This window comes from Camelina sativa, chromosome 6 (genome assembly GCF_030686135.1).
Source record: "Camelina sativa cultivar CO46 ecotype springtype chromosome 6, ASM3068613v1".
Taxonomy (NCBI): domain Eukaryota; kingdom Viridiplantae; phylum Streptophyta; class Magnoliopsida; order Brassicales; family Brassicaceae; genus Camelina; species Camelina sativa.
This window is the reverse complement of record NC_141885.1, coordinates 3,288,782-3,311,780: the sequence shown is the minus strand read 5'-3', so window position 1 is coordinate 3,311,780 and position 22,999 is coordinate 3,288,782.

Here is a 22,999-nt window from a genome sequence, read left to right as displayed (position 1 = left end):
AAAACTGGTAACAGTCATTGTAAAACAGTCTTTTTTGGTTTGAATTAATTTAACATTCAATTCAAAAAAAAAAAAAATATATTCATTAACAAAGAACCGTGAATCAAGCTAAACAATGTCATTGAACTCATTTGGCTAGGGTAAAAGGTCAGAGATATAGATGATCTCCTTCTCAAGTGGTTTTATCAATACAGAACAAGGTTCTCTCACGAAAAGGAGTTAAGCTTAAGAGAATGCTAAAGGTTGAAACCAACTGATACATACAAGAGCAGCGTACTGTCTACCCAAAGAACATTCCAAACCGAAGTTGGTCCTATCTCTACCCTTCATCAGAAACTTCATCTCAAACCCATTTTTTCGTTCTTTAGATTTGGTATTAGGAGGAGTTCACTTCTTATCATTCTAGCGGATTGGGAGATCTTTACTATCAGTAAGGTTCTTTTTCTTTTCTTCTAAGGACTCTAGACATTTTAAACATTTTACTTTCTTTTCTTTGTCTAATCTTTTCGTTTTATGCCCATAACCAATAACTCATTATTTCGCTCAACCCAAATCCTTTACTAGACTTGTAAACCTTGAAAACACATCCCCCTCCTAAAGACTTTCTACCCTTAACTTTCTTTTTACTCTTCGCTTTTCTGCACAAATCCATACCCAATGCCCAAAATCGAGTTCTCACCTAGTCCTACTAGTCCGGATAACGCGAACTAGAACTACACAGGATCCTACTCTTGTCGGTTAGAACCTAACACTTTCTAACTAGCTCAACTCGGAAAAAAGGCCTGACACTCAAGAATACAATTGACTTGAAAGAAGGGTTGGTTAATGGTGCGGGGAACTGTTCCAAAGATGGGAATCAGCTATTTGGATTAACAAGGGTGGTAAAAAGGAGAAAGATAATCCAAGTATGTATGTAGTATCCATGAGTTCAATTTCAATGCATAACAGGATAATTGCAAGTCAGGATTAGGTTCAGGTATATAGGGAATGATATCAATTCAAAACATGCTTCAATCTTACAATTTCAAGTTCAATCAACATGCATCAAAGAACTAATAACAATGGCCTTGATCCTATCCTATTGAATTCAGCATGCTACCAAGGTTACAATCATCATCAACCCCTATGCTAAATGAAACGACCCTATATGAATGACACTAGACTCAATCCTAATATGCAAGTGAAAGCTACATGAACACACTCTGTTTTTTTTTTGAAATTTTCAAATTTTTTTTTCAATTTTTTTGGTTTGTCTATGCAAATAAATGAATGCAAACTCACATATGATATGATACAAAAATATGAAATATGAATCACAGAACACAACATCAGATATATCATCTCAAACCCTCCCCCAAACTTAAATAACACAGTCTCCTGTGTAAGAAAAATTTGCAGAAGGATTTGAGAATCACAACAGAAACAATGCAGGAATGAAATGGTATATACAAAAGAAGGTAGGAGTACCTCAGTAGTAGAAGAAGGAGTCGGTGCTCGCCCAAGGAGGAGCGTTGTACTGGCTTTGTCCCTCGCATTGATTCGGATCTGCGGGAGTTACCTCAACTGCTTCCATGTTCTGAATTGTGTTCGGTTGGTCATCGCATTGCATGTCCTCGACTCTAGACTCACCATGGTCCGATACTACCACCTTGGTAGGCTGATGATCGTCTTGATGTTCGACCTGCTGCTCAACCTCCTGCATACCTTGATAATCACCTTGACCTTCATTTCGCTGCTCAACGTCTTGCTTGAGCTGCGGAACGACGCGCTGATCGCCGACTAGAAGAGGCTCTGGTACCTCGCGAACCGCGAATCTGTCTCTCTCTAGACTCGTGTGACAAGTGGCGTGAAGGAACGGGTCAGGGCTGACGCTCCCGAGGTACATATGAAGATTGACGTGCAGGAGAAGGATTCGGAGAAGTTATTCGCGCTAGGGTCGCGGAAGGGCGTCCTGACATTGGTCTAGTGTCCTCGGAGAAAGAACTAGGGATAGCGGTTGTGGAAGTCGAGCAGCTAAACTTGCGCATGAAGCCCTGGATAGTCTTGGTGAAGCTGCTGAGCGCCTTGTCTCTGGCTTTCCCCCATCGCTGAAGCTGGTTGAGGCGTTGATGAGCTGCTCTGACCCCCTTAGCCATTCTCGGGTCTGAGTAATCTTCGAAGTAGAACTGCTCTGGGCGGTACTCCTCAGTGTCTTCCTCCATTGGCATGGCCTCTGCTTCAACGTCTACAATCTCTACCCGCTGCACCTCATCCCCAGACTCGTACAGAGTGTCCATGGGAGGTATGAACTCTACATGTTCACCCCTTAAGATAGTAGTCTGCTCGACGCAAGGCGGGAGTAATCTCGAGGCACCGGCCTACGGATGCACAAAATTGTAAATCAAACTTCCCTGCCTCAGACCCCGCTCCAGAGTACGCAACTGCCGCATGTTGTTCAAGTCGATCCAGCGTAGTGAGTGTGGCTCGTAATGTAATGGGACACCAGCTGCCTCAAGAAACCAAGTCACCACGCCGCCCATACACATAACTCCGGGAGAGTTGTTGCTGTTGAGTCTCGAGACCCAAGTTTTGTATGACGTCATGTAGTTGAGGAGGTAGAACGAGAGGGAAGTGTTGGACGTGTCACCTTGCAGCTCGGTGCCATCCATTGCCGTGAATGAGAGTCCTTTAAGCGCTAGATATATCATCTCGAGCTCGCCGTTCGTGATGTATCCCTTAATTTTCTTAGCGTAGAATGCATTAGCCACTGCCTTCTGGAAGTAACGCAACACTGGACTTCTTAGGTTCAACGCTTTCGTTTTTGATGAAGTGAATATGGGCGTGCTTCCAATCATCGCCCAAAGTGCTGATATTTCGTTCCGGTCGAACTGCGGCGTAGTCCCCGTCCCGCCGAGAAATCCAAGCATCTCTTTGACGGTTCTGAGGGTGAGAGTGTAGAATTGGCCGTGAACGCGAAATGTAATGTAACCCAGACCTCCATCAGACATCATTCCCGGCTCATCCGCATAAAAGTGCATCTCCAGAGTGCAGAGGAACTGAATTGTCTCCTCCCTGTATCCATTCTTAGGTGTGTTCATGAATCTCTCCAGATGGCACTGCCTAAACAGATACTGAACATCCTCTGCAATCCCAAGTTGCTGCATTTTCTCCACATGGGGATACCTTGTGCCATCGAATTCCAACTGCTGGAACAGCTCGTAGTATTCCTTGGGAGTTAGTTTCGTCTCAGCGCTCTTCCGTCGGACCGATTTCTGGGAGCTTGTTTTGAGCGCAACGCAGGTTCCTCTTGTTGTAATCACTCCCGTCCTCCTTTGAGTTTGAAGCTCGGGCCGGCCTCTTTCCGCGACTCTTGCTCTTGGAGAGTGGTTTGTCTGGTCTGCTTGACCCAGAGACTTGCATAGGCGGCTTAGAAGTAGCAACACATCCTGGTACCTCACAACCTTACTTCTCATACATCTCGTCCCAAAAAATGTCAGACATTGTGGAAGAATTAACTAGAGTGAGTATGGCTCGATTGTGCTCGACGGATGCTGGCTCGACTGAGTGGGGGAGGACGATGACGGATCGAGTGGACACGGATGCTTGTGGTCGAGGGAGAGGAGGGTGACTCGAACAGGACGGTCCAGCGAGGGTCGAGCCGTGATGGTGCAACTTGAAGGAGATGGCGAGATGTTGGTTCGATGGAGACAAACAAGGCAGCTCGAACGGACCTTCACAGAGATGGCTCGAGAGACGTGGATGAGGGTAGATCGAGTCGGAACGTGAACAGTCGGCGGTGGTAAGATGAGACTGGCTCGAGTGGGGGCGTGTTGGATCGAGTAAGCAACGCAGTGGCTCGATTGAGGTGCTACGTGTGTCTACTCGAGCGAGGTCTCGAGAGTAGCTCGACCGGAATACGGACGGAGCTTGAGATGTTGGCTCGAGCAAGTTTTGGGCGAATCGAGTTGAGTGGTGAGGTCGAACGGTGACGCTTTCGGGACAGCGGATCAAGCGGTGTTGCCTCGCGGATAGCTCGAACGGAACAGTACCGGGAGTCCGGCGAGATACGGAGACGGCTCGATCGGTGTGCTGCTCGAGCGACGGCGAAGATTGCTTCGGGTGGTGGGGGTGACAAGAGAGATGAGAGAAAATAAAAGTGAGATGATAATGGTGAGGTTGAGGGTGAGTGAAGAAGAGAGAGGAGAGTTTAATTTAAAGAGGAAGAGGGTTGCGAGAGTGATGGGGGTGGGTGAGAGATGACACAAACTTTTTGTGTCTCATGAGAGGGAGCAAGGAGGATGGGAGTTGAAGTGACAAGAGCATTGAATATTACGTGGTGGGGGAGAAAAGCAAATGGAGTGAAAGAGAGTGAGTGAAGATTGAATGAAGAGTGAGTGGAGAGGGAGAGTTCACGTGGGCGTTCTCTTTATATTTTTTTTTTTTTGTGTTTCACCCCACTCTCCCTTTTGACTCTGTATCCTTTATTTATGTTGTCTATACTCCTTTCTGTAGATTCCTGAATACATAGAAAACCAAAAACAAAAATCAAAAACAAAAGGATCCTAAAGAATATTTACCGTGATACCTTTGGGACTTCCTCCCAAGTGAGCTTGTTTAAAGTCTCTAGCTTGAATTTTCAGCTTTTTATGCTTTCTAGGGTTCATAGAGGAGCACAGAAGACCCCTCTGGTCGGACTTGATCAGCTAAATATTTCTTGACTCTCTGACCATTTACAGTGAACTTGCTACCATCCTTGTTTAGAAGAGTGATGGCTCCGAAAGGCAGAACTTCCTTGACGTCAAAAGGTCCAGACCACCTAGACTTAAGCTTTCTAGGAAATAACTTAAGTCTGGAATTGAACAGCAAAACCTGATCTCCAGCTTTGAGCTCCTTGACAACAATTTTCTTATCATGAAAACTCTTGGTTCTTTCTTTGTAAATCTTTGAGCTCTCATAGGCATCAAGTCTGATTTCTTTCAACTCATGTAGATCAAGAGTCCTCTTAGCCTGAGCTATATCAATATCCAAGTTCAGCAGCTTGATAGCCCAAAGTGCCTTGTACTCAACCTCCACTGGGAGATGACATGCTTTACCATATATTAGCTGAAATGGTGTTCTGCCTATTGGCGTCTTGTATTCTGTTCTGTACGCCCAAAGAGTCTCGTCTAGCTTAACGGACAAATCTTTCTTCGAAACCCCAAAAATTCTTGACAAGATTCCCTTGATTTGCTTATTCGAGACTTCAACATGTCCGGTGGTCTGAAGATGATACGCAGTAGATACCTTGTGTTTGACCCCATACTTTTTCAGCATACTCTCAAACACCTTGTTGACGAAGTGAGACCCACCATCGCTTATCACTGCTCTGGGTATCCCATACCTTGGAAATATTGTACTTTTGAACAGCTTCAGAATAACCTTGTGATCATTGGTAGGACTGGCAATGGCTTCGACCCACTTGGAAACATAATCAACTGCTACCAGAATGTAGACATTACCATCAGATGAAGGGTTGAAAGGTCCCATAAAGTCTATCCCCCAAACATCAAATATCTCTACTTCCAGTATTGGATTCTGGGGCATCTCGTTCCTCCTCGTGATGTTGCCCATCCTCTGACAAGCATCACAATTGGTGATGAAACTGTGAGCGTCTTTAAACAAAGTTGGCCACCAGAGACCTGCTTGAAGAACCTTCTGAGCTGTCTTGAATGTGGCGAAGTGACCTCCATAGGTGGAGCCGTGACAATGCTCAAGCACTCCTTGTACTTCCCCTTCTGCTATGCATCTCCTGAACAGACCGTCAGAACCTCTCTTGTACAGATAGGGTTCATCCCAGAAGTAGTGGTTGACCTCTCTGAAAAGCTTCTTCTTCCTGTAAGGATCCATGTCATTAGGAACTTCTCCACCGACCTTGTAATTCACGACATCTGCATACCATGGCGCAGTCTCACAAGTGATCGTCATGCATCTGATTTTTAGGTTGTCAAGCTCTGTGTCATGCATCTGCTCGCAGACCCGGGCGACCAGAAGTTGTTCCTCAGGCATTGAGTCATCAATTGGAACAGCATCTTCAATCCTCATTCTTGACAAGTGATATGCAACTCCGTTTTCTATGCCTTTCTTGTCAACTATCTCCATGTCAAACTCCTGAAGTAGCAGAATCCATCTCAGCAGTCTTGGCTTGGTATCCTTCTTCGAATAGATGTGTCTCAATGCAGCATGGTCGGTATACACTGTGACTTTCGAACCCATAGGATAACTCCTGAATTTTTCGAAAGCAAACACAACTGCTAGGAGCTCCTTCTCTGTGGTTGCATACCTCCCTTGAGTCTCGTCCAAGGTGCGACTTGCATAGTAGATAACATGGAGCTTTTTGTCAATACGTTGTCCCAGAACTGCTCCAACTGCGAAGGGCTGAAGCATCACACATAATCTCAAACGGATAATCCCAATTTGGAGCTTGTACTATTAGTGCTGAAACCAAAGCCTCCTTGATCATGCTGAAAGCTTCTAAGCATGCTGCATCAAATTCGAACTCCACCTCCTTGCATAGCAACCTTGTTAGTGGTCTTGCAATTTTTGAGAAATCCTTGATGAATCTTCTGTAAAACCCAGCATGTCCCAGAAAACTTCTGATATCCTTCACTGTCTTAGGCGGTTGAAGCTGAACCATGACCTCAATCTTAGCTTTGTCAACCTCAATTCCTTTCTCAGAGATCTTGTGTCCCAGAACGATCCCTTCTTCAACCATGAAGTGGCACTTCTCCTTGTTCAGCACCAGGTTCGTCTCCTCACATCGCGTCAATACCCTGCACAGATTTAACAAACAGGAGGAGAAAGTGGAACTATATACAGAGAAGTCGTCCATAAATACTTCCACTGACTCCTCAATCAGATCCGAAAATATTGACGTCATGCACCTCTGAAAGGTAGCAGGAGCATTACACAAACCAAATGGCATGCGTCTGTAGGCAAATGTGCCATAAGGACAAGTAAATGTTGTCTTTTCCTGATCATTTGGGTGGATAGGGATTTGGAAAAATCCACTATACCCATCAAGGAAACAGTAGTAGGGATGACTAGCTAATCTTTCTAACATTTGATCAATGAAAAGAAGAGGAAAATGATCCTTCCTAGATACAACATTTAACTTCCTATAGTCTATGCACATCCTATGTCATGTGATAGTTCTAGTTGGGATTAACTCATTTTTTTCTTTTTTGATCACAGTAATTCCCCCCTTTTTAGGTACACAGTGCACTAGAGATACCCAAGTACTATCAGAGATAGGATAGATAACTCCAGCAACAAGCAGTTTTAAGATCTCTTTCTTTACTACTTCCTTCACGTTAGGATTTAATCTCCTTTGCGGTTCAATGCTATCATAAGACTCATTTTCAAGATTGATCTTATGTGTGCAAAGACTAGGTGAGATTCCCTTGATATCATCTAAGGAATAACCTATAGCCTTTCTATACTTCTTAAGCTCAGTTACTAGCAACCTCAATTCATCATCACTCAACCTAGCATTCACTATGACAGGATAAGTAGAATTGTTTCCCAGAAAAACGTACCTGAGTCTGAAAGGGAGAGTTTTGAGTTCTACGTTTGGAGCTTTCAGTTCCGACCAGTCGTCAGCATGGGGGTCAGGAGTGATCACGGTCGAGTGGGAGGGGTGCGACTCGATTGAGCAGGACGTCAGTGTTTTGAGTCGGGTCTTGACGTCGGTCGTGCGGGAGATATCACGTTCTGAACTCTCTGTCTCAACTGCACGTACCTCCTTTGCGTCAGATAGCTGCTCGAATTCCTCTGATCCATCCGTTTCTCTGTGGGAATCTAGCAGATTCTTGTAACAAGTGGTCTCCTCATGCAAGAACCCTTCTTCTCCATCCTTGGTTAGAGCAGTTTTGAGATGATCCTCCTCAGCTAATTCCTCCAACAACTCATCAGCCAACTTATCCATCTCTTCAATGTAGAAGACTTGTCCTCCTATTGTCGGCTTCTTCAAAGTATCCTTGATGTCAAACCTCATAATGAAGTCGTCGCCCAGATTGAGATCAATCTTGCCATTTCTGACATCAATGATGGCGTCAGCAGTCGCAAGGAACGGTCTTCCTAAGATCAGAGGATCTTTCGGTTCTTCATCCATCTCCAGAACCACAAAGTCGGTTGGCACTTCCACGTCTCTGATCCTGACAGGTAAGTCTTCTAAAATACCATGTGGAAGTCTCACTGATCTATCTGCAAGGATGCGGGAGATGTCGCAACCTTTAAACCTTGTGAAACCCAACCTCTTAGCCACAGAGAATGGCAGCAGATTAACTGAAGCGCCAAGATCACATAAACACCTATCAAAAGACATAGGTCCAATGGAGCAGGGTAGAGTGAATGATCCAGAATCTTTGAGATTCTTGGGTACAACCTTCTTCTGGATGATTGCACTGCACTCAAGACTTAGTACCACCATGCCTTGAACTTCTTTTGATCTCTCCATCACTAAATCTTTGAGGAATTTCTGGTAGTGGGGAACAAGTGCGAATGCATCCAGCAATGGCATCCTCAACTCAATCTCCTTGACTTGTTGTTCGAACAAAGCTTTGTATTTCTCAGTAAGTTGCTTCTTGAACCTCACTGGAAATGGTAGAGGAGGCTTGTATGGCGGAGGGATGAATCTCGTAGGTTTGTCATCAGAAACGACAGGTTCCTTAACTGGTTCAGGTTCGGACTGCTTCACTGGCTCGATTGGATCTTTGACTGCTTCGACTGGATCTTTGATCTGAGCTTCATCTTGAACAAAATCCTCCCAATCTAATTCCTCACTGTCCTCAGTGACGTCAGGTACTCTTTGTCTGGGAGGCAATGTTTTCCCACTTTGCAGCGTAATGGCATTGGCGAACTTCTTGGGGTTTTGAACAGCTTTCCCTGGGAATTAGCCTGGTTTTGGTGCAGAAGTAGAAGCGGATTGGCCTTCCATATACCTTATCTTCGAATTCAAAGCTTCAAATTTGACGTTCAGATCATTGTAAGAACATTCCATCCTCTGACTAAGGTCAGCGAACTTCTTAGCAGTATCCATAGATCTGCTAGCTTGACCCTGAAGAAGTTGCTGCATCATTTGCTTCATTTCTTGATATGGTGCTGGAGTAGGCTGAACTGGTTGTGGGCGGAATCCTGGCGGTGGTCCTGAGGGAGCTTGGTAACCCTGCTGGAACTGTTGTTTTGGAGCGAATCCCGGATTGTAAGGCACAAAAAGTTTTTGTTGACCTTGCTGTTGTTGTTGAGGCGGGTACACCTGATCTTGTGGATTAGCAACATTGGTACTTCAGTAAGACAAATTGGGGTTCGTCTTAGGGGTTGTAACCTTTGTTGTATCCACCCTGATTCTGAACATAACTGATCTCCTCAGACTGCTCACCCTCCCCATCTTGAACTTGGAAAGGGTCATCCTCAGATACGTAGTGGATGCTCCTTTGCTGACTTAGCAAGAGACGGTCTAGCTTCTCATTGACGTTCTTGAGGTCTTTCTTGTACTTCTCCTCAGAACTGGCGTCACGCCGAACTGTGCACTCAGCAGCTTCACCAAGACTATCAAGGGCTTCATGTGCAAGTTTAGCTGCTCGACTTCCACAACCGCTATCCCTAGGTCTATCCCCGAGGACACTAGACCAATGTCAGGACGCCCTTCCGCGACCCTAGCGCGAACACCTTCTCGGAATCCTTCTCAAGCACGTCAATCTTCGTATGTACCTCGGGAGCGTCAGCCCTCACCCGTTCCTTCACGCCACTCGTCACACGAGTCTAGGGAGAGACAGAGACGCGGTTCGCGAGGTTCCAGAGCCTCTTCTAGTCGGCGATCAGCGCGTCGTTCCGCAGCTCAAGCTGAGTAAGAGGTTGAGCAGCGAAATGAAGGTCAAAGTGATTATCAGGGTATGCAGGAGGTTGAGCAGCAGGTCGAACATCAAGACGATCATCAGCCTACCGAGGTGGTAGTATCGGACCATGGTGAGTCTAGAGTCGACGACATGCAATGCGATGACCAACCGAACACAATTCAGAACACGCAAGCAGTTGAGGTAACTCCCGCAGATCCAGATCAAGGCGAGGGCGAGGGACAAAGCCAGTACAACGCTCTTCCTTGGGCGAGCACCGACTCCTTCTTCTACTACTGAGGTACTCCTACCTTCCTTTGTATATACCATTTCATTCCTGCATTTTTTCTGTTGTGATTTAAGTTTGGGGGAGGGTTTGAGATGATATATCTGATGTTGTGTTCTGCGATTCTAATTTCATATTTTTGTATCATATCATGTTTGAGTCTGCATTCATTTATTTGCATAGAAAAACCAAAAAAATTGAAAAAAAAATTCGAAAATTTTGACAAAAAAACAAAGTGTGTTCATGTAGCTTGCCCTTGCATATTAGGATTGAGTCTAGTGTCATTCATATAGGGTCTTTTCATTTAGCATAGGGGTTGATGACGATTGTAACCTTGGTAGCATGATGAATTCAAAAGGATAGGATCAAGGCCCTTGTTATTAGTTCTTTGATGCATGTTGATTGAACTTGAAATTGTAAGATTGAAGCATGTTTTGAATTAAAATCATTCCCTATATACCTGAACCTAATCCTGGCTTGCAATTATCCTGTTATGCATTGAAATTGAACTCATGGATACCACATACATACTTGGATTATCTTTCTCCTTTTTACCACCCTTGTTAATCCAAATAGCTGATTCCCATCTTTGGAACAGTTCCCGCACCATTAACCAACCCTTCTTTCAAGCCAATTGTATTCTTGAGTGCCTTTTTTTCCGAGTTGAGCTAAGTGTTAGGTTCTAACCGATAAGAGGAGGATCCTGTGTAGTTCTAGTTCGCGTTATCCGGACTAGTAAGACTAGGTGAGAACTCGATTTTGGGCATTGGGTATGGATTTGTGCAGAAAAGCGAAGAGTAAAAAGAAAGTTAAGGGTAGAAAGTCTTTAGGAGGGGGATGTGTTTTCAAGGTTTACAAGTCTAGTAAAGGATTTGGGTTGAGCGAAATAATGAGTTATTGGTTCTGGGCATAAAACGAAAAGATTAGAAAAAGAAAAGAAAGTAAAATGTTTAAAATGTCTAGAGTCCTTAGAAGAAAAGAAAAAGAACCTTACTGATAGTAAAGATCTCCCAATCCGCTAGAATGATAAGAAGTGAACTCCTCCTAAGACCAAATCTAAAGAATGAAAGAATGGGTTTGAGATGAAGTTTCTGATGAAAGATAGAAAGAGGACCAGCTTCGGTTTGGAATGTTCCTTGGGTAGACAGGATGCTGCTCTTGTATGTATCAGTTGGTTTCAACCTTTAGCCTTCTCTTAAGCTCAACTCCTTTTCGTGAGAGAACCTTGTTATGTATTGATAAAACCACTTGAGAAGGAGATCATCTATATCTCTGACCTTTTACCCTAGCCAAATGAGTTCAATGACATTGTTTAGCTTGATTCACGGTTCTTTGTTAATGAATGTTAAAGGGAGTGGTTGATAGGATTGCATGTGTAGATCAAAGAAATAAAGTTCCTTCACCATGCATCATAGAACTAAAAACAAGGACATTGACTCTAACTATTTTATTTAGCATGTTTTAGGTTCTGAGACCCCATCTTCACACCTCTTCTCTATACTTCGTTCTTGATCGTTTGCTTGAGGGCAAGCAAAGAATAAGTGTGGGGAGTTGATATGTCTATATTTTGCGTCTCCTTAGCATGTATTTGACATGCATTTAGCTAGAATAACTAGTCATTTTACGTCATTTTAGAACCTCTTTTATACACTTTGCATGTTTAGGAAGTTTTTGCATCATCCTTGCATACAATGTGCATTTTGGAGTATTTCAGGTGTCTAGGAGATGTTAGAAACGCAGACGATCGAGCCAAGCAATCGAGCCACTCTCAGCTGCACCAATCGAGCCACTCTCAACCTCCACAATCGAGCCACTCTCAACCGCCACCAATCGAGGCATTCTCACCCAAGCAATCGAGCCATTGTCGCCCACTCCGATTCGATGCACATGTCAGGAAGACGTTCTGTTTTACACGCTTCAGGAGATTCCCAAACCGGCGTTTCACCTTGTCGTTTTAAGTTTTAGGGATTTACATGTTTTTTCTATAAATAAGTTTTGCTAAGTCTTGGCAGAGACATCTCATCTTTTATCTCATTTTCATTTTTGTTCTTAAGGTTAACCTAGCCACCTAAAAACGTTCTCAGACTTGTAATCCGACATCTCCGAGTTTATTCAGTATTTTCATTTGATTCATTCTACAAAGTTTTTCTTCTCATTTTTATCTATCTTATTATGCTTGGTTCAATGTTTTCTGTGTTTGTATCTTGGATAATGATTTTCGGATCTGAGTAGTGTAGTAGTCCTTGAGGATGGGATAGATTAGGTGGAGGATCTTAGGATGCAGAGTGTTTAAGCTTTGATTTGATGATTCCCTTCTGGACTAGTGTTAGAAATGCTAGTTTCTCTCTGATCAATTGGAATTAGGTTCTAGCCTAAGAGATTAGTTGTCTAGGATATTTGTTGACATGAACAAACTTGTTTGTCATGCCTGCTCAACCATGTTTCTCTAGCGAGAGCTGGGTATGGAAGTGGTTGAGTCTGAGTAGCTTTTACCAAGAGATTGAATTAGCTAAGTTGTGATGTTCGTTGTCTAGGGACAGATTGCTTGTGGCATGTTAAACACTTTGTAGATTAGGAGACTTCACCGACCTCAATTACTCCCATCCTTAGGACCTCTTTCTTTCTGAATTTTATTACATTCCTGAGACTGTTTCATTTCTTGCCTTTTAGTTCATGCTTAAACTCGTTTTTGTTTTTATTCATTTTCGCTTCTTGTCATACATTTTTGTTTCTAGTTCTGTGACTCATTTCCGTTTTGCACTCTGATCACTCTAGGATTGTTAGACATAAAAACACTCTTTTTGAATTGGCTTAACTTGTGATTTCTTGATTGCATCTTAAGTGGTAGCAACATCCCATTTGGATTGACACCTTAAGTACTACAATTGCATAAGGTTAATTGAACCTACTAGGAGACACACAAAAATCTTAGTATCACGACACAAATTTAGTTGTCTGTGATTTAGCTCCCTTGTTCTCATTATAGCCTAATCCTCTATGAGTATACTCAGTTCTCCCATAGCTCAAAATCTTGTCAAGTTGCTTTGTGCCTGCGAACATGTGAATCTTCCTATACTGTTGATCTAATTTAGATTGTAGTTCTGCGGTTATTTTTTCATTAAGCAGCTCTTCTTCAAACTTGTCTGCTTTTGCTGATAGAACCAACTTCTCTTTCATCAAATAAAGCGAATCCTTAGCAATCCGTTTTTCATTCATCAATTCATCTTGCAAGGACATAACAAGTGCTTCTAGATGAAATTTTTCTTTCACCAACCCTTGATTTTTCTTTCCAAGAGTAATAAGTGTGTTTCGCACTTCTTTGTAACTCTGAACAATGTCAAGAACTTCTTCTCCTTCTGAGTCTGAATCAGTTACCTCTTCCCCATTCTCAAATTCAGTGATTCCTACCATAGCCACTAAATTAATGAGCTCTTCTTCACTGCTGCTGTCATTATCTGATTCATCCTCAATGCTAATCATAGATTTTTCTTTCTTAGCATTAGGGTTACTCACACACTCTTCATGTGTATGTCCCGTACCTTTGCAAATTGTGCACTTGGCATCTCGCAACTTGATTGTCGGACACTCTCGAATAAAATGACCATATCCCTTACATTCATGACACTGCATATCAGCCTTTTTGTCCTCACTTGTCTTTTTGAATGAGTTACCTTTCCTTTGACCTTGACCTCGTTCTATTCTTCTTAAAGCTCGATCAAACCTTCTTACCAACAGGCTCACAACATCTTCTTCTCCTTGGTCAGTTACGTCTTTGCTAACTGCTAGAGCTATTCCTCTTGGTTTCTTAATTCCATTAAGTTCCATCTCGTGTGCCTGTAGCATTCCGCCCACTTCACCATAACTGAGATTGTCTAAGTCTTGAAAGACAGTTAAGGCTGTCTTGTATCCCATGAATCTTGATGGAAGACATCTTAAAAACTTTTTGACTAACTTCTGATCCTTATAAGTTTTCCCAAGAGTTAAGGCTTCTTGTGCCAGAGCACTCAACTTTGAACTAAAGTCTGAAATTGATTCATGCTCCTCCATCCTTAGATTCTCAAATCTAGAGGCCAACATATCTTTTCTCAAACTCTGTACTTTTGTTGTTCCTTCATAATGAATTTGAAGGATATCCCATGCCTCTTTAGCAGTTTCACATCCTTGAATCAATTCCAACTGTTTTCTTCCAACACTACAATGAATGGCGCTTAATGCTCTTGAGTTGAACTTTGATCTCTTTTGTTCTTCATCGGTCCAGTCTGATTCAGGTTTGGGAATTTTCTTGCATGATTCATCTTTGATTGTCGATTCCTCCCACTTTTCCAGAACAGTCTTCCAAGCAAGACGATCAATACCTCCGATGATAGATTTGATCCTCGACTTCCAGAACCCATAGTTTCCGTCATCCAAGACAACCTTGTTGTTGTTGATCAGATCTCTGTAGCTCTCCATCTTGTCCACAGAATCTCACCTGTAATAATCTGAACAAGCCCCGCTCTGATACCAATTGAAAGTGCGAGAACTGAAGATCTGAACAATTTGAATAACGATTTCTTTAAACACTTTTTGATTGATAGAAAATCTGTTTACAAGTTTGTTCTAAACAATTTTCTAATCTCTCAAAACTTTCTTAAAGAACTCTCTTGCTCTCCCTAAGTTCTTAGCTCTTTTTCTTTTATACTAAAACTTAGTAGCTAGATAAACTTTCTTTTGTTTCTGCTCAAGCTCAACCTAGCTATAGCACTCCTATTTATAGATCTAGGTATTAGCTATTTAATTAGCAAACTACCTAATCTAATCCTAATAGGAATTGGACAATTTTCTTTTTCTTTATGGTTTAGGAAATTTCCCACTTTCTTCATGTTTACATTCCAATTGTAAACATGAAGCTCTTCGACCTTCTAGAAGCTTCTCTTGCCTTCTCATCCTGTATGAGTCTTGATAATCGCCGCCATAGATCACTCGATACTCTGTTCTTGTATTAGTGTCGTGTCCTTCTAAAGTAGTTCAAACACTTGTTCAAATACTGCATCTTCAAGAAATAGAAGTGATAGAAACAAAATCGTAGCCATATCTAATTTTATGGCTGATGAACAGCTATACAGTTAAGGTGATTTCTATCTTCTCTTATTATGGTAGCAATGAGCTTACGGATTAGGGGCTTGACGCTACTAGTATTATTGATTATTGAATATTCTTCGTCTACGGGAAAAAATGGTTTAGCTTAACTTTGGTCACGAAAATTTGAAGAAGCGTATGTCCTTTTAAAAATTACAACTTATCGACTAGAATTAAATGCTCTACGAAAATAACATGTATATCAAAGATCAAATAGATATGTAGTGGACCAAATACGTATATAGTTTGTACATACATATATGTCGTGGATCAAGATTTTTTAACCATATAATTTACAAGTAATTACCGTTCCGATGCCGACTAAGCGTGAGAAAAGTCATGTCTCTCGTTCATCTTCGCCGTTGTCATCTTTTTTTTTTTGTTGAAGAACAAACGGAAGCCGTTGTCGGGATCCAACACCAACTGGCAACAATGTTACACCGTGTTCTCCTTCATTCAAACTAAGCCAAATTCCTATTTTTAATCTTCAACTATTTCGATTGAGCATCTGGGATGTAGATATGGGATATTGTTAGGAAAAATAGTAAAATTAAATATTGAGTTGGGGCAGATATATAAAAAGGAGAAAGTAAACAAAATGAAGTAAAAAGCAAAAACACTATCTGAAATTTGGTGAATAATTGTCCACATGTACGGACCACATGAGATGAGGGTATAATCATCCGTTTACATGAAAAATGGTAATTCTTATATGTCAAGAAAAAAAAAGAAGATGTAAAAAAATATGGTAATTCTTGAAAGTAGTAAGTTTACTTTAAGGATGAAACACTATGGCATTCTTCCTAATTTTATTGCTTGTTTGGTCCATCAAATTGTCATTGTGTGCCCCGACTATAATCCATACGATAGTGGTCCATCAATTGACCATCTTATCTCCTCTACGTTATTGACAGCCATCGTTGTCTTAGTTAAGGCTTAGCTGGTGATCCGGGTTGATAGTAATACAAAAATTTATCAAGCCACTTCATTTACAACCAATAATGTCTTCTTCATGAAAAACTGGATTAAAAAAAAAAAAGACATGACTTTAAGTGAAAAATACCAGAAGAAGAGTTCAAATAACTAGATGTGATTTTCAAAATATAAAATTTAGAAAATTATAGATAAATCTATATTAACATTTTCACAGCAGTTTTAGTAAAGTGGATTTGAAGTTGAGAACTATTTACATTTTATGCCATTATAATTAATAGATTTAAAAAAAATAAAGCACAAAATCGAAAAAAACAGTTGCAAAATCAATATTAACATTTCCGTATAACCCGAAAAATCAAATTAAGATTCTCCAGTCATTAATTTCCATAATTTTAGCATATTAACATTAGTCTATTCATATATACCCGAAATTATAGAAACTATTACAATTTTTCTTAATATCCTACGACTCCCTGCCTAATTTTCTGCAAAATTTTGAAAAACAGATTCATCAATCAATCATCAATATTTTGCATCATCACATTTTAATATATATACATGATAAATACGGAATGTAAAAATCTCAGTTCTAACGAAAAAATCAAAACTTCCCAAAAAGCTTGGACAAGGAATATTCTAAATATTAGTTTTATTTTTTTGTTTCCTTTTTAAACTCGGATCAGGAATATTTTAAATATTAATTTTTATATTTTTTAGTTTGACCTAACAACATACGTACTCTAAACCTCTCCTCCTCTATATATACAGATCAAGTCCGAACAAACTCTAACCTTCATCATCATAAACTAATCTATTGGTTTTTCTGTCATTTCAATGATTCTGCAAAAACATAAGGGTTTTGGCCCCGCATCAGTGCTGTATTTCATAGTTCATTAAGTTTTCTATTCTATGAAAATATTCAGGTTCATTGGCCTGATATAGATTTGAGTCGTGATCAAAACTGTTGTGAAAGGTAGGGTTCTCATTAGGTTTTGTTTCTTTTGGTTTAGTTTATTCTATACATTTTAAATTTATATTATGATTATGTTGAAATCATAATAATTCCTTTTATTATAATTTTTTATTTTTGATTGCCAAAAATTCTAGGAATCAGAACTTTCAAAAACAAGTTTTAATTCAGTTAATCCTATGATATTGAATGAAATAAATAGAAATCAAAGGATAAAAATATTATTATTTTGTCTATATTAATCAAATAAATTTAAAAAATTAGTTTATTAAATTGTTTAGTATTTTTGATGAAACTGACTATTTCTAATTTAATATTTTTTAGTAGCTAAGAAAATGACTATTTTTAATAATATTTTTTAGTCAAAGAAAGAGCATAGGTTCAAAAAAATCCTTTTAACATATCTTTCTAATCAAATTTTGAAAAAATTATGAAATTTTATTTTAACTAATAACAATAATAGAAGTGCATATGTTTAAAAGTGTATATACTTCAATATTACTGAACAAATCTTTCTAATAAAATCTTTACACAACTATCTGACAAAGATAATTCATTTTTGATTATTGATGATGACAAAAACTATCTATTAACGACAAACTTTAAATTAACGCTATTGTAATGCTTCATTTTTGATTATTTGTTTTTCTAAATAATATTTTTAGATCTCAAAATAGTACACTTAATAATATCATTCCACATTTATAGGAAAATTGGTGATTACGGGTTATAATCAATGATAAAAATGAGAATATATATATATATATATAAACAAATAAATACAACTTAATTTTAAAATATTTAATTTAAAGAATAAGTCTGCAGTGCACCGCTGGTTAAAATTGAGTATATTACAAAACATAAGATCAAATACATAGTAGTTGATGCATTTTTTAGAAAAAATATTATTAGTAAATTATAGTTATTTTTAAATATATATATATAATGTATAAATAATTAAATATACTATGATATTTGATGAAAATGATTTATTTTATTATTATTTTCTAAAATTCTATAAAATGTTAAAGTTGTAGTGAGCTAAAAAACAATCATTATATCCTACTTATTAATACAAATATTAAGGCTTTTGATTCAGTACAATGGTATTTTATCCTCAACATTTTTACTGCGTTGAACTTTCCCCCCTCAGTTCACTCACTGGATTCATCTCTGCATCTCTACTGCATCATTATTTGTACAAGTGAATGGGCAATTGACGGGTTTCTTCAGAAGTAAGTGAGGGCTGCGTCAGAGTTGTTCTCTCTTACCCTATCTTTTTGTCATGCAGCCAGAGTTGTTCTCTCTTACCCTATCTTTTTGTCATGTGCATGAACGTTTTGTCAAAGATGCTGGATAGGACTGCAGTGAACAGAGAGTTTGGTTTTAATCCGAAATGTAAAAATCTCCAGCTCACTCATCTATGTTTTGCTGATGACATCATGGTGTTTTTGGATGACAAAGTTAGTTCTCTGGATCAGATCTTGGGAATCTTTAATGAGTTTGCTGCAATCTCAGGGTTGCAGATAAGTTTGGAGAAATCCACTTTTTTTTTGCGGGTGTTGCAGGCTCAGTTCGTGAAGAGATCCTAAAGAGGTTTCTAATGGAGAATATATATTATTTACATATCTTATAGATTTATCGTATCTTTTCTTAACTTGGTCTCCAAGACAATACCTCTTTGTAGAGTTGTATATATACTCGATTTCTGGGTACGAAAGAATACACAGAAAATTCATTATTCAACCTCTTCTTTATTTATCATGGTATCAGAGCAAGCATAAAATCTTTTGATTTGATCCTGGTTTTGTGACATAATTTACGATCTCTTTATTGAACCTGTTTTATTTTTTCTGTGACGATGACCGAAGACAACAAAATGATGGTGTCTACGAAACCGACAACGATGGAGATTCAACGACGAACGATTTCTCCATACGACTTGACCTCGAACGACAATCCCGGAAGCATCATATCACGTCCTCTCTTGAGAGGAGATAACTACGAAGAGTGGGCCATCAACTTGGAGACGGCTCTTTACTCACGAAAGAAATTTGGATTTCTCGATGGCTCCATCAAAGCCCCAACCAAAGGATCACCAGATTATGATGATTGGAAGCCAATCAATGCATTGATTGTCTCTTGGATTAAGATGACAATCGAACCGAAGCTGCTGTCCAATATCTCACACAAGCCACTAGCACGAGATTTGTGGAAACACATAAGAAAGAGATTTCGTGTTACCAACGGACCTCGAGTACAACAATTGCGCAAAGAACTTGCAAATTGTCAACAAGCTGGGATGAGTATTGAGGCATACTATGGAAAGCTTACGAAGATTTGGGATTGTCTTGGATGTTATCGACCTCCGCTGAGCTGTACATGTGGACTTTGTACATGTAATTTCGGTGCCGAAGAAGAGAAGACAAGAGAGGAAGATAAGGTTCATGACTTTGTGATGGGACTTGACGAAGAAGTTTATGGAATGGTGAAATCTAACCTTCTTTCTCAAGAACCGTTGCATACGCTTGAGTATGTTTACTTGAAGGTGACACAAGATGAGGATGCTCGGTTGAAGAAAAAGAATCCAGAAGAAAAATCGGAGAACATGGCATTTGTGGCACAAACACAAAAGCCAAAGTATCGAGGAGATGATAGAGACGTTGGAATTGTCTGTTCAAACTGTGGACGAACAGGACATCGATCTGAGACTTGTTTTCACATCTTGGGATTTCCGGAGTGGTGGGGTGATAGACCACAAAACCGTGTGGGTCGTGGAAGAGGAGTCGTACCATCAACTGGGATTTCACAAGGAAGAGGTGGAGTTGCTCGTGCAAACGTGGCAAGAGTAGTTGGACAGACCAACATTGGAGTGGCAAATGTGGCGGTCACGGATGCAGACAGAACAGCTGTGTGCGGACTCACAGACAAACAGTGGCTCAATGTTAAGCGTGTGATGAACGCTGCGGCCATCGGAGCGGACGAACAATCATCGGGTAAGTTGCTTTCTCCTTCTTGGATAATAGATAGCGGAGTGACTCATCACTTGACTTGTAAGAAAGAGATTCTTACGAATTTAAGAACATCGACACCAACACAAATAATTTTGGCTGATGGACGGACAATGGTAGGAAACACAGTTGGAACAGTTGTATTAAACTCTCATCTACGATTGATTGATGTGTTCTACATAGAAAATCTAGGGTTTGATTTGATATCGGTTTCACAGTTGATGGAGGAAAATAATTGTGTTATACAAATGTCTGTTCCATTTTGCGTTGTTCAGGACCGCACTACGAGGATGCTGATTGGGATAGGTAGACCAGTTGGAGGTTTGATGTACTTTCAGAATATGGAGATAGTCGCAACGGCAAAGGGTCACACAAGTCAGTCTGTGGAGTTGTGGCATAGGCGTTTGGGACATCCATCTTTGAAAGTAGTGCAAAAGTTGTCTGGTTTTGGTTTTATTAGCAATAGTAGTGATTTATCGAATAAGGTGTGTGAAACTTGTATCCACGCAAAACAAACCTGTTGTCCTTTTCCGTTAAGCAATAATAAGACTTCAGAGATTTTTGAAATGATTCATTGTGACGTTTGGGGTCCGTATAGAACTACGTCATTCTCAGGAGCAAGATACTTCCTCACCATAGTTGATGATTTTGTCGTGGTACTTGGTTTTATCTTATGAATACAAAGAGGTATTGTCTTGGAGACCAAGTTATGAAAAGATACGATAAATCTATAAGATATGTAAATAATATATATTCTCCATTATGAATGCAAAGAGTGAAACTCCGACACAATTGAAATACTTTCTTGCTTTGGTTAAACGACAGTTTGGGAAGGAAGTTCGAACGATCCGTAGCGACAATGGCAGTGAATTCATGTCATTAACGACATATTTTTTAGAGGAAGGGATCCAGCATGAGACATCGTGTGTTGGAACACCACAACGAAACGGTCGGGTGGAGCGAAAGCACCGGCACTTACTTAACGTGGCTCGAGCGGTAATGTTTGAGGGACACTTACCGGTTGAATTTTGGGGAGAGTGTGCACTTGCAGCTGCATATCTGATTAATCGAACACCATCGATGGTGTTGAATGGCAAGACACCCTATGAAGTGTTGTATGGAAACAACCTTCTTACGATCATCTTCGTGTGATAGGATGTGTTTGTTATATACATAATCAAGATAATAAGGGTGACAAGTTTGTAAGTCGCAGCAGGAAATGTGTGTTTGTAGGCTATCCTCATGGAAAGAAAGGGTCGCGTGTGTTTGACTTGGAAAAAGAAGTTTTTTTTGTTTCACGATATGTGGTGTTTCGTGAAGACACCATTCATTTCCTGTCTACACAAAGGAGTATAACTGAAGATCCTTTTGCTGATATTGCACATGCGGCTCTCACAACTGATGATGATCAAGGAGGTCTGGTGGGAACTGATCCGATGGTAGTAACTAGTGAAAATACGAATGTAGTTCTTGATAGAATTGAAGTGTCTCTGCCAGTGAATATAGAATCGATGAAAACGATATTGATCACGTTTCTACTGATAATACTGAAGAAGATGATGATGTTGAGCAGCACGCCAGCGACACTCCTGCACAGGAACACGTCACGGCTCCTTAGCGTGTTGGTGAACGGGAACGCAAAAAGCATGGGTATCTTAAAGATTATGATACCAGTTTCGTTTGTGTAGACTCCGACAAGCCTTATCCTATTGCAGCTGTGGTTTCGTGTAGTCGGTTCTCTGAAAATCATAAAGTGTTTCTGGCCGCGATCACTAGTGCGCATGAACCACGAAGTTTTGCAGAAGCAATGAAAGATGATCGATGGAAAAATGCAGTGGGTAGTGAAATAGGTTCACTTGAGTTAAATAAGACATGGACACTTGAAGATCTTCCAAAGAACAAAAAGGCAATTGGTTGTCAATGGGTGTTTCATATAAAGCATCATTCCGATGGGACAATCGAACGGTACAAAGTGAGACTGGTGGTGTTAGGAAATCGACAAGTTGCTGGAGTAGACTATGGTGAAACTTTCGCTCCAGTTGTTAAAATGACTACGGTTAGATCCTTTCTCTCTGTGGTTGCAGCTCGAAACTGGGAAGTCCATCAGATGGATGTACATAACGCATTTCTTCATGGAGATCTCGAAGAAGAAGTGTATATGACGTTGCCACCTGGATTTCCTTCACGCAATGATGGTAAGGTATGTAGACTGCGGAAGTCGCTGTACGGGCTAAAGCAAGCTCCACGTTGTTGGTTTGCCAAGCATGCGTCTTCACTCGAACAATATGGTTTTGAACAGTCATTTGCGGATTATTCTCTTTTTATCTACAAGAAGAATGGAGTAGAAATCAGGGTACTTGTTTATGTGGATGACTTGGTCATCACGAGAAACACAGTTCAAGCGATAGAAGACTTTGAAAAATATCTCAGCACATGTTTTTACATGAAGGATTTAGGTGTGTTAAAATATTTTTTGGGTATCGAAGTTGCAAGGAGTCCAAAAGGGATTTACTTGAGTCAAAGGAAATATGTACTTGATATCTTGGCTGAGACCGGATTGTTGGATTTGAAATCGATATTCTTTCCTCTTGAACAACATCATCGACTTGGTTTGGCAGTTGGTCCGTTTCTCTCAAACCCGGAACAGTATCTACGTCTAGTTGGTAAATTGATTTATCTTGGTGTTACTAGACCCGACCTAGCATACTCGGTGAATATCTTATCACAATTTATGAGTGCTACGCGAAAAAAAAATTGGGAAGCTGCTATTCGAGTTCTTCATTATTTGAAAAGCAGCCCATGCCAAGGAATATTGCTTCGTGCGGACAGT